The sequence below is a fragment of the Biomphalaria glabrata genome, chromosome 16, assembly GCF_947242115.1.
Source record: "Biomphalaria glabrata chromosome 16, xgBioGlab47.1, whole genome shotgun sequence".
NCBI classification, from domain to species: Eukaryota; Metazoa; Mollusca; class Gastropoda; family Planorbidae; genus Biomphalaria; species Biomphalaria glabrata.
Window position 1 is genome coordinate 29,646,746 of NC_074726.1, and position 10,733 is coordinate 29,657,478.

Here is a 10,733-nt window from a genome sequence, read left to right on the forward strand (position 1 = left end):
ATGACAAATTAATCTAAAAAAGTTTTAAACAGATAAGTCTTAATGTTCTTAAATAAATAAACAATTAAAAACTTAACAATTGGCAGCAGTCAATGTCTGAATATCACAGCTTTACACAACTTGTACTTTTCTTGCCTTAACTCTACTGTGTCAACCTGGCTTGACCTAACCGTGTTGAAAAACAGTCCATAGTCAGATAACCATATCACATATAACCATGATCTACATTGGGATTGTTTACATCAGTCCTTTTTAAGTACACAGGCCTGTGTCACATGTGTTCGGTTGATTAAACATAGGGCTACACTGCCCAGCTTCACAGTTCAGTTACATTATTTTCATACTTTGAGTATACCTCTGTTCTTTAGTACATATACCTTCATATATACTTATACTGTTCACTTCAACAGTATTCTTGCCATGTAATTCAAGTTGTGTTATCTACTTAGAATCTTTTTCAAATTTAAGTAACTCCAATTAGATAAATTACATACAGTATATATCAGAAATCTGGATATATATCTTGATTTGTATTATTGACAAGGAGGTATACGACATTACACCATTCATTTTCTATTTTCTTTTGAATGATAATATATCAATGTTATAGTCATATCAATTGCTGGGGCATCTCAAGTGTCCTATCAATCGTTTGGGCACCTCAAGTGTCCTATCAATTGTTGGGGCACCACAAGTGTGTCCTATCAGGTGTTGGGGCACCACAAGCTTCCTAACAAAAAATGTTTGGTCACCTCAAATGCCCTTTTAACTGTTGGGATACCTCAAGTGTGTCCTATCAGGTGTTGGGGCACCACAAGCTTCCTAACAAATGTTTGGTCACCTCAAAAGCTCTTTTAACTGTTGGGACACCTCAAGTGTGTCCTATCAGGTGTTAGGGCACCACAAGCTTCCTAACAAATGTTTGGTCACCTCAAATGCCCTTTTATCTGTTGGGGTTAACCCCACCCATTGACCAAATCTCTAAAATAGAAACCCCTCAGAATCCTCCTTGGCTAATGAATAAACCCAAATTAAATTTATCCCTCCTTAATTTCAAAAAAGAAAATACAGACCCAAGCATACTACAAGTCCACTTTAGGGAACTGCAGGAGAGCTACGGAGATTGTGGCACCATCTACACAGACGGATCCAAAATGGAGGGAAAGGTCGCGTGTGCCTGCTCCTTTCGGAACAAAACAATCTCCCGTAGACTCCCCGATGGCTGCTCCATCTTTACGGCCGAATTGCACGCAATGTTGCTTGCACTTATGGCCGTAAAAGCATCAGAAAGGAGTAAATTTATAATCTGCTCCGACTCCAAATCTGCATTGCAAGCTTTGGGGCGGATGAAGACTGACATCCCATTGGTACATAAGAGCCTGAAGCTGTTGGACCAAATAACAGCCGACCGTAGGGATGTCACCTTCATCTGGGTCCCCTCCCATGTTGGCATTGAGGGAAACGAAGCCGCAGACAGAGAAGCAAAGAGAGCCCTAAATCATGCGGTGTCAGGAACCAAAATTCCCTACTCGGACCTGAGACAAAGTATTGCCTCTGCCACCTATCGAGAGTGGCAGAACCGATGGGAGGCTGAGACTCACAGTAAACTCAAGCAGATTGTGGCGGATGTCAGGTGGCGGCCCACATCTAAGGGTCTGACAAGGCGTGGTAGCACAACCATGTCCAGACTTAGGATTGGCCACACCTACATCACGCACTCTTTTGTACTGAAGAGAGAGGAGCTCCCACTTTGCGAGTACTGTGACTCTCGCCTCACCGTGGAACATATCCTCGTTGATTGCCCCAGATACCAGGATGTCAGGGCGAAATATTTTAGACCCACTAATCTAAAAACACTATTTAATAATGTCGACCCTGGGAAGGTACTGGGCTTTATTCGGGAAGTGGGGCTATCTACGAAGATCTGATTTCTGAATTTGTGAACATGCACTATTTACATTAGATTTTTACCAAATATTTAAATTTTTACTACCTTTACTATTTTAACTGTGAATAGACCCTGATTTTAATTATATGACTGTATAGAATCTGGCCCTTGATGTTTAGAGAGAGAGTGGTCCTTGAGGGACTGCAGGCACGACATGGCCTAAATTGTGCCGATGTGCCTCAAATCAAAATCAAATCAAATCAAAATCAAATTATCTGTTGGGACACCTCAAGTGTGTCCTATCAGGTGTTGGGGCACCACAAGCTTCCTAACTAATGTTTTGGTCACCTCAAATGCCCTTTTAACTGTTGGGGCACCTCAAGTGTCCTATCAACAGTTTAGTTGTCTACCAGCAGTTTGCTGCTACAAGTCAATGACCGTCAACACTCAAGACGACCACATTAAATAAAGCCATGTCTATTTCTACATAATTTTGTTAATACTACTAACCTGGTGTTAATAACAACTAACTTGAAACAGGAGAGGAGAATTATTATCTAATTCATTCTCAACTCCTCAAATTCCATATAATTGTAGAGAACTGACATTTAAATAAAACATTAACAAAATGTGTATTATATTTGTAGCTTTTCCTCCACTTTGCATTATTGTTTTCATCCTAGATTTTCATTTTTTCCTGAAGTCATTTCAGTTTTAAATTATTTTGTGAAACAAGTGACCAGAACAAAGTTGAAGCATGAGAGGTCACTTCGCTAAGACTTTGTCTTCTCATAAGAATGGATGGCTGCCTGGTGATGCAGGCTGGACTGTTGTGTGCTCATATCTTGCCTGATGACATTCATACTACTAAACGTTTGGTCAAGGAAGTAGATTCTCAACTCTCAAGGAACATTCAAAACATGTCAAACATTTGATAAGAATATCAAGTGCAGTGTACATGTAAGTAATGTTAAAACATTATCTGATTTCATTTATGCATTCTTGAAGACGGTCTGCAGCCACTAAACCAGTTACATCAGATTCTGGACCAAGTGGTCACCTCCTCTTCAATAAGGCTAGAACAGAGTTTATAATTCTTTAATCCACTTTCTATCTGTGTGTTTCAAGGTCATTTGTCACATCACAAAGAAACTTAGTTCATTAACCACTGTTTGTGTATGACTGTATGTTTTGTGTGTGAATGTTGTTCCTGTTTGCATCTGTATTGTCATTGCTATAGTAGAAATCCTGAGGATAATTGTAATCAAACCGGATTTTCATTTGTTGGATCTTATCTCGTGGGAATTTTAAACTTGATAATTTGCTCTTTGCTTATATTTTGACTTTTACGTACATTCGAAAAAAAATACAATACTTAAGGATAGAAAAAGAAGAGCAAACAATATAGAGATTGGCTGAGGCAATATAAAGTGAAATCAAATTTTAAAAATATAGAAATAATAACCCTATGGATTTTGAAACAATCTAAACAGTCAAGGCAGCTATATAGAAACAATCTAAACAGTCAAGCCAGCTATATAGAAACAATCTAAACAGTCAAGGCAGCTATATAGAAACAATCTAAACAGTCAAGCCAGCTATATAGAAACAATCTAAACAGTCAAGGCAGCTATATAGAAACAATCTAAACAGTCAAGCCAGCTATATAGAAACAATCTAAACAGTCAAGGCAGCTATATAGAAACAATCTAAACAGTCAAGGCAGCTATATAGAAACAATCTAAACAGTCAAGGCAGCTATATAGAAACAATCTAAACAGTCAAGCCAGCTATATAGAAACAATCTAAACAGTCAAGGCAGCTATATAGAAACAATCTAAACAGTCAAGGCAGCTATATAGAAACAATCTAAACAGTCAAGGCAGCTATATAGAAACAATCTAAACAGTCAAGGCAGCTATATAGAAACAATCTAAACAGTCAAGGCAGCTATATAGAAACAATCTAAACAGTCAAGGCAGCTATATAGAAACAATCTAAACAGTCAAGGCAGCTATATAGAAACAATCTAAACAGTCAAGGCAGCTATATAGAAACAATCTAAACAGTCAAGCCAGCTATATAGAAACAATCTAAACTGTCAAGGCAGCTATATAGAAACAATCTAAACAGTCAAGGCAGCTATATAGAAACAATCTAAACAGTCAAGGCAGCTATATAGAAACAATCTAGTCTCTGCAGCTCTTTGGAAAGATTGCTGTTGCCAACAAAACCAATGAGTTTGGACTACAAGCAAAAGAGTTTCGAAAGTTGTGATTTGATTTTGCTAACTTTAGAGCAGAATTTTCTCTTTAAATATTAAAGCTTTCTGTATTCTGTACCCCAGATACACTAAATAGCTAGTTATTTATAGTTTTCTGGCATAATTGAAAATCTCCAATAAGTTTCTTAAACTTAAATGTCTTAAACCTTGCAATTTTATTTCACTTAATTTGGATAGTTATTCTTTGCTGATGTATTAGATGTCTTGGGTGTATTTTTTTTTTCTTTAAAGCTTATTCATAAAATACTAGGTTAAAACATAAAGTCAAAGCTGCATCATCAGAATAGTTTTATTTCACATGAAAAGCAAAGCAATACAAGAATTTTTTTTTTCCTTTTCAAGGCAAAAGTTTTTATTTATTTTCTTATTCTTATTTAGACCAACATGATGAAAAGGTAGACCAACATGAAGATGTAGACCAGCATGATGAAGATGTAGACCAGCATGATGAAGATGTAGACCAACATGATGAAGATGTAGACCAGCATGATGATGTAGACGTAGACCAGCATGATGAAGATGTAGACCAACATGATGAAGATGTAGACCAGCATGATGATGTAGACGTAGACCAGCATGATGAAGATGTAGACCAACATGATGAAGATGTAGACCAGCATGAAGATGAAATGTAAACCAAAATATTGATCAAGAGATGAAGGGAATAAAATGGTAAGCAATGCTGTGTATATCTCTTTATATTTTCTTTATACTAAACCCCTAAGTAAAGTTTTGCCAAGAGTTGTGTTTCCCTGACTTTGAAAATCAAATTTTGTTCTCTTGTATTGACAGTGAACGTCTTGAGAAGTAAAGCAATTCCTAGAGGTGAAGACACAGACACAGCTGATACATTAGAAATTGTTTTCCTTTCTACCATCATTTAGAGACTTCCTTATGCTCTAAGGGAACCTGCCATTATCTTTTGATTGCTAATTGTCAGTGAAGATGTTTATACATTCCTACTGTGTCTGAAAGAAATAAACATTTCCCAAATGCTACTTCAAATCCAGACCTTCTCAAGATCTTAGTGACCTAGTTGCAATACAGGACCCAGTAGGAAACAATGAAGAATCCTCCCAACCTCAGGTTGAGTACACATACTCACCTTCTAGAGTGGCGACGAATACTTCTCCTACATCCACTGTTATACACCCTGAACCCAACCTCACAACATGGTTACATTACCGGAAGTGGCTGTGAAGTCAGAAAACCTAACAAATACAATGAATAGAACAATCATTTCTAATACAGGTACAAGGACTCAAGTGATGTACCTTGTAAGGACTAATTAGGTGGAATCACCATAATTGACTTGTATCTAGTTCTATATTAAGGTATATCTTTTGATAATCAGTCCAGTCATTTGTTCATTTTTTTTTTAATATTTCTTTTTTCCCCTCAATCTTCTTGTTGTTTCAGTTCAATGTTTTTATCTTTTTTGTTTTTGGAGGAGGGAGGGGCTGTGGTATATTATCATTATTATTATTGTATTAAGCAAACTTGTATATGTATATTTATTCATGAATACTAATGAAGAACATGACATCCACTGGAAAATGTAAACACTATACGTCTTCACTTTAATTTTCTCTAAGAGTCACAACACCAAAGCCTTGCTACGTTATGCTTTTTATATCAATTCATTATCTCCCCTGCTTTTGTGTGCTATCATAGTAATGTTCATTAGTGTCACATCCCTGCACAATTTGTTCTATGCTCTTTATAGTGTAAATAGTGACTTGACATTATTTAGATCAATTATATGCATATAATATTATTATATTTAACATAAAACTGTTAACATTTTCTATGCTGTTATTGATATGAATGTTTTGCTGTGTTGCTATGAATGCAGTTTTGAGTTTTAGTCCAAAATCATAGATGAGAAATTGTTCCATAAATGAGTCTATTAATATGTACTGTTTGGTATTGTCAGACTTCACTAAAGCATTGAGTTCATCCCCTTAGTCTATTTAAAACTTTCAAATACTAATTCCCTTTGTCTTATCTAATGGTGATGTGATCATGGGGTATCCACTTTGTCATCTCCAAAGTCTCTGGTATGAACACTCACTGTCCTGTTGGAGGTTAGGGCTAGGATGTAATCTCTATTTCTGATGGAACATATGTAAAACCAAGAAAACAAACAGTAGACCTAGACTTTATTAACAGGGCATGCAAACATTTGTTATAATTGTCAACCGGTGCTCCCAGAGCTATTTTTATGTATTTTTATTTTTACTACTTTGTGTAGGCTAGTGCTAAGCTGTATACTTATATTTCCGCCTATTATTATATGGGTTAGGGCGATGCTGTTTCCTGTACTGTTGACCAGAGTGTGTCAGTTTTAATTATTCTGTACTTGGGACTGCCTGTAAATTTCAGAATTTTTTTATTTTTTTTTTACTACATGTAAATCTACTTTATATTTTAGTTATACATGGTACATTATTTTACTAATTGGAACAACTGTCAAAATAATATGGCAGTTTGTTTTTTAAAGTTTGTTTTAAAATGATGACCACTTCTAATGTTTATGTACAAGATCTTGTCTTTATGTTTTTGTATTTCTAGCTGCAGTGTTTTGTAACTGCTGCTTTAGTCATTGAAATTAAAGTGTCATTTTTTTTTAAATTTCTTCTCTGTTTCTTGATTTCTTTTATCAAGCCCCTTGTCACAGAGGTGCACAGATACAACCCACCCAGTGGCATTACCATCTGGCAACTGTAACTTCTTGTTAGCGCAGGCTAGACATGATCTTGGGCCCCACCATGCTAACATAATACTAATATTCTTTTGAATCATTCCAGACAGCATTGAGACCAATACATAATTACCTTGCTTTAGTTGTAGAATGAAAGTTGAGCAAACAGTTAAAAGCTTCTATAGAATTCCCTTGAAGGCGTGGTGGTTGAGCAGTAAAGAACTTGGCTTCCAAAACAGGGTCCAGGGTTTAGGATTTTTTATTTGAGTAGTATTAGGCACCTGTGAGTCCACCCAGCTCTAATGGGTTCTGGACATTTGTTGGGGAAAAGTAAAGACTGTTGGTCATTGTGCTGGACACCTGATACACTCATTGACCACAGGACACAGAAAGAGATGAGCTTTATATCATCTGCCCTACAGATTGCTAAGTCTGAAAAGGGAAATTTACTTTTTTTTTGTCTTTATACAATCCACTTGAATATATTTTTTTACATTTTGATCTACATCAAAAACATTCTCCCATTTTTTATTTATCATTCACTTTGTCTTTGGAATGTTTTCTTTTTGATAAGGATTGAATATTAAGGTCAAATTAGACTAGCTGACTAAGAGTTTGTAGAGGGTAATCACTGACTAAATCTTATCTTAATAGCGCTACCTGTCATATCTTTTTTGGTGTTGAGGCCATCACAATGACCTGCTGCAGTTACTTCCCTTTACCATTAACTTTCAAATACATCAATAGTTATCTCAAAAAATGAATGCAGTAACATGAACATGCAGACCAAACCTTGATGATAGATAAATATATGTTAAAGACTTGTTTTATGCTTATTAGTTATCCAAAAGGTTGTTTAGTTACTATTAATTTAGAGTTATGTCCTCTTGAAACAGTTATGATACCAATTTTGTTTAACCAAATATTTTTAAAATTCTCTTTACTTCAAATTTAAAAGACCTGATACCCATAGGGATTCAAACTAAGATTCCAACTAAAATTTTTTGGTTTGTGTAAAGATCAAGATTCTTCATGTTGCAGTTTTTCATTTAAATATCAATTTTATAAGCAGCTTGTTATCGTATTAGGACAAAGTTAAGATTTAAGTTTTCTTTGTGAAGCTGCAGTCATGTAGCACTACAATATAGTCGATTCATCATATTTAAATATGTGTTAAGCTAATTAGCCTTGGTTCCATAAAGTTGGTACATATAAAATGGTTCCAATGGAATACATTTCTGACAACCAGTCCAACTCCTGGCCTTCACATGTGGCTCAGATAATGGGTCCTGCAAAACTGTTTTTACTTATAGGGGAATGGGCAAATGTGAAAGACCAGTTAGCAGGAGGGGCTTGTTAGGCTTGGCTGGCTACCCACTTTAAGAGGAGAAAAGCCTCTGTTGCTATACAGCTATAACCAACATAGGAAAGCCATTGTTGCCATGCTGCTATAACCAACATAAGAAAGCCTCTGTTGCCATGCAGCTATAACCAACATAAGAAAGCCTCTGTTGCCATGCAGCTATAACTAACATAGGAAAGCCTCTGTTGCTATGCAGCTATAACCAACATAGGAAAGCCTCTGTTGCCATGCAGCTATAACCAACATAGGAAAGCCTCTGTTGCCATGCAGCTATAACCAACATAGGAAAGCCTTTGTTGCCATGCAGCTATAACCAACATAGGAAAGCCTCTGTTGCCATGCAGCTATAACCAACATAGGAAAGTCTCTGTTGCCATGCAGCTATAACCAACATAGGAAAGCCTCTGTTGCCATGCAGCTATAACCAACATAGGAAAGCCTTTGTTGCCATGCAGCTATAACCAATATAGGAAAGCCTTTGTTGCCATCCAGCTATAACCAACATAGGAAAGCCTTTGTTGCCATGCAGCTATAACCAACATAGGAAAGCCTCTGTTGCCATGCAGCTATAACCAACATAGAAAAGTCTCTGTTGCCATGCAGTTATAACCAACATAGGAAAGCCTTTGTTGCCATGCAGCTATAACCAACATAGGAAAGCCTTTGTTGCCATGCAGCTATAACCAATATAGGAAAGCCTTTGTTGCCATCCAGCTATAACCAACATAGGAAAGCCTTTGAGGAAAAATCAGGAGTCAACCCTTCAGTTAGCAGCATACAGTGCTACTCCCTGGCAGAGGCTGTGATACCACTGATCCCAAACTGTAGTGGCACTTTCCATTCCTTCGAGTATATAGCTGTGTGGGTGACATCATTATATATATATGGCTCCTTTTGTCTCGAAAGGCAATGGATGCGCCCAAGTGAGTCACTGGTTTTGGCTTAATCTTGAGACGGGGCAGAATCTGGTGTGGCTAATCAAGCCAATTCTAGAACGGCAGACTTTGCCACAATTCGTACATGTGTATGCCTCTGATTTAGGGCTAGCAGACAGGGCAGCTTTCTTTTTTTTCCCTCTTGATTAAAGCCGCTTCAATTCTTTTGTTCTCAGCAAGGGTTGTCCCAGCACGCACAGTCTGTCTCCATGCACTCCGGTCTTTGGCTATGTTTTCCCACATACTTTCACTGATGCCTGAGGCTCTCATGTCTCTCTTGCAGACATCTCTATATGTTAGTCTTGGGCGGCCCTTGGGTCTGACTCCTTCCACAAGCTCAGCATATAAGATATCTTTCGGGATTCTACCATCTGGCATTCGGGTGACATGTCCGAGCCAGCGTAATCTTCTTTGTGTCAGGAGAGCATACATGCTGTTCATATTGGCCAATCTCAAAACTTCCTGATTGGAGACATGGTCCCTCCAAGAGATGCCCATTATGCGTCTCAGGCAGCGCAAGTGGAAACTATTCAATCTGTGCTCTTGGTACATGTATGTTGACCAGCTTTCACTGCCATAAAGGAGAGTGCTCACAACACAGGCGTTGTAGACTAGGATTTTGGTCGCTGTGGTCAATTTACCATTTTCCCAGACGCGCTTGGAGAGTTTTGCCAATGCTGTGGTAGCTTTTCCTATCCTTTTTGTCAGCTCCATGTCTAAGTCTAGGTTACTGACAATTGTTGAACCCAAGTAGGTAAATTCCTGCACCACTGAAAGGGTGTGGTTCCCAATTTGTATTATAGGTATTTCTGCGACGTCTTGTGCCAGGATTTCGGTCTTGGAGAGACTTATAGTAAGGCTAAACTCTTGACAAGCAGCTGCTAAGGCGTTCACTAGCTTCTGTAGACCTCCTTGTGAGTGAGATACGAGTGCCGCGTCATCTGCAAACAGCAGCTCCCTTATCAAGATACGACGCCTTTTCGTTTTGGCTTTAAGACGTGCCAGGTTAAAGAGCCTTCCATCAGATCTGCTATGGATGTATATTCCGTCTTCCAGGGATTTAAAAGCACTGGATAGTACGACTGAGAAGAAGATGCCAAATAGTGTAGGGGCCAGTACACATCCTTGTTTTACACCGCTCTTAATGGGGAATGGCCTGGAGGAAGAACTTTCAAACTGAACGGTACCCTGCATATTTTCGTGAAAAGCTGACACTAGTTTTCTTAACTTATTTGGGCAGCCGATTTTCTCTAGTACAGCAAACAGACCGCTTCTGCTAACAAGGTCAAAGGCCTTGGTCAAATCAATAAAAGCTATGAAGAGGGGCTGCTTTTGTTCTCTGCTCTTCTCCTGTAGCTGCCGCAGAGAGAAAATCATATCTGTTGTAGATCTACCTGCCCTAAAGCCACACTGCGACTCTGGATAAACACGATCTGCCAGGATCTGTAATCGCTTTAGTAATACTCTAGCAAAAGCCTTTCCGACTATGCTAAGCAGTGAGATGCCTCTGTAATTGTTACAATCAGAGCGGTCGCCTTTATTTTTATAAATTGTAACAA

The 10,733-nt window shown here is 37.9% G+C and overlaps 1 long non-coding RNA gene across 1 annotated transcript; it reads left to right on the forward strand.

Moving 5' to 3' along the window:
* Positions 1-2,174: 2,174 nt before the first annotated feature.
* On the forward strand, positions 2,175-6,806 carry LOC129923489 (uncharacterized). Its single transcript, XR_008775458.1, has 3 exons — positions 2,175-2,848; positions 4,551-4,844; positions 4,965-6,806. It is a non-coding gene; the product is annotated as an uncharacterized LOC129923489 (long non-coding RNA).
* The last annotated feature ends 3,927 nt before the right edge of the window (positions 6,807-10,733 follow it).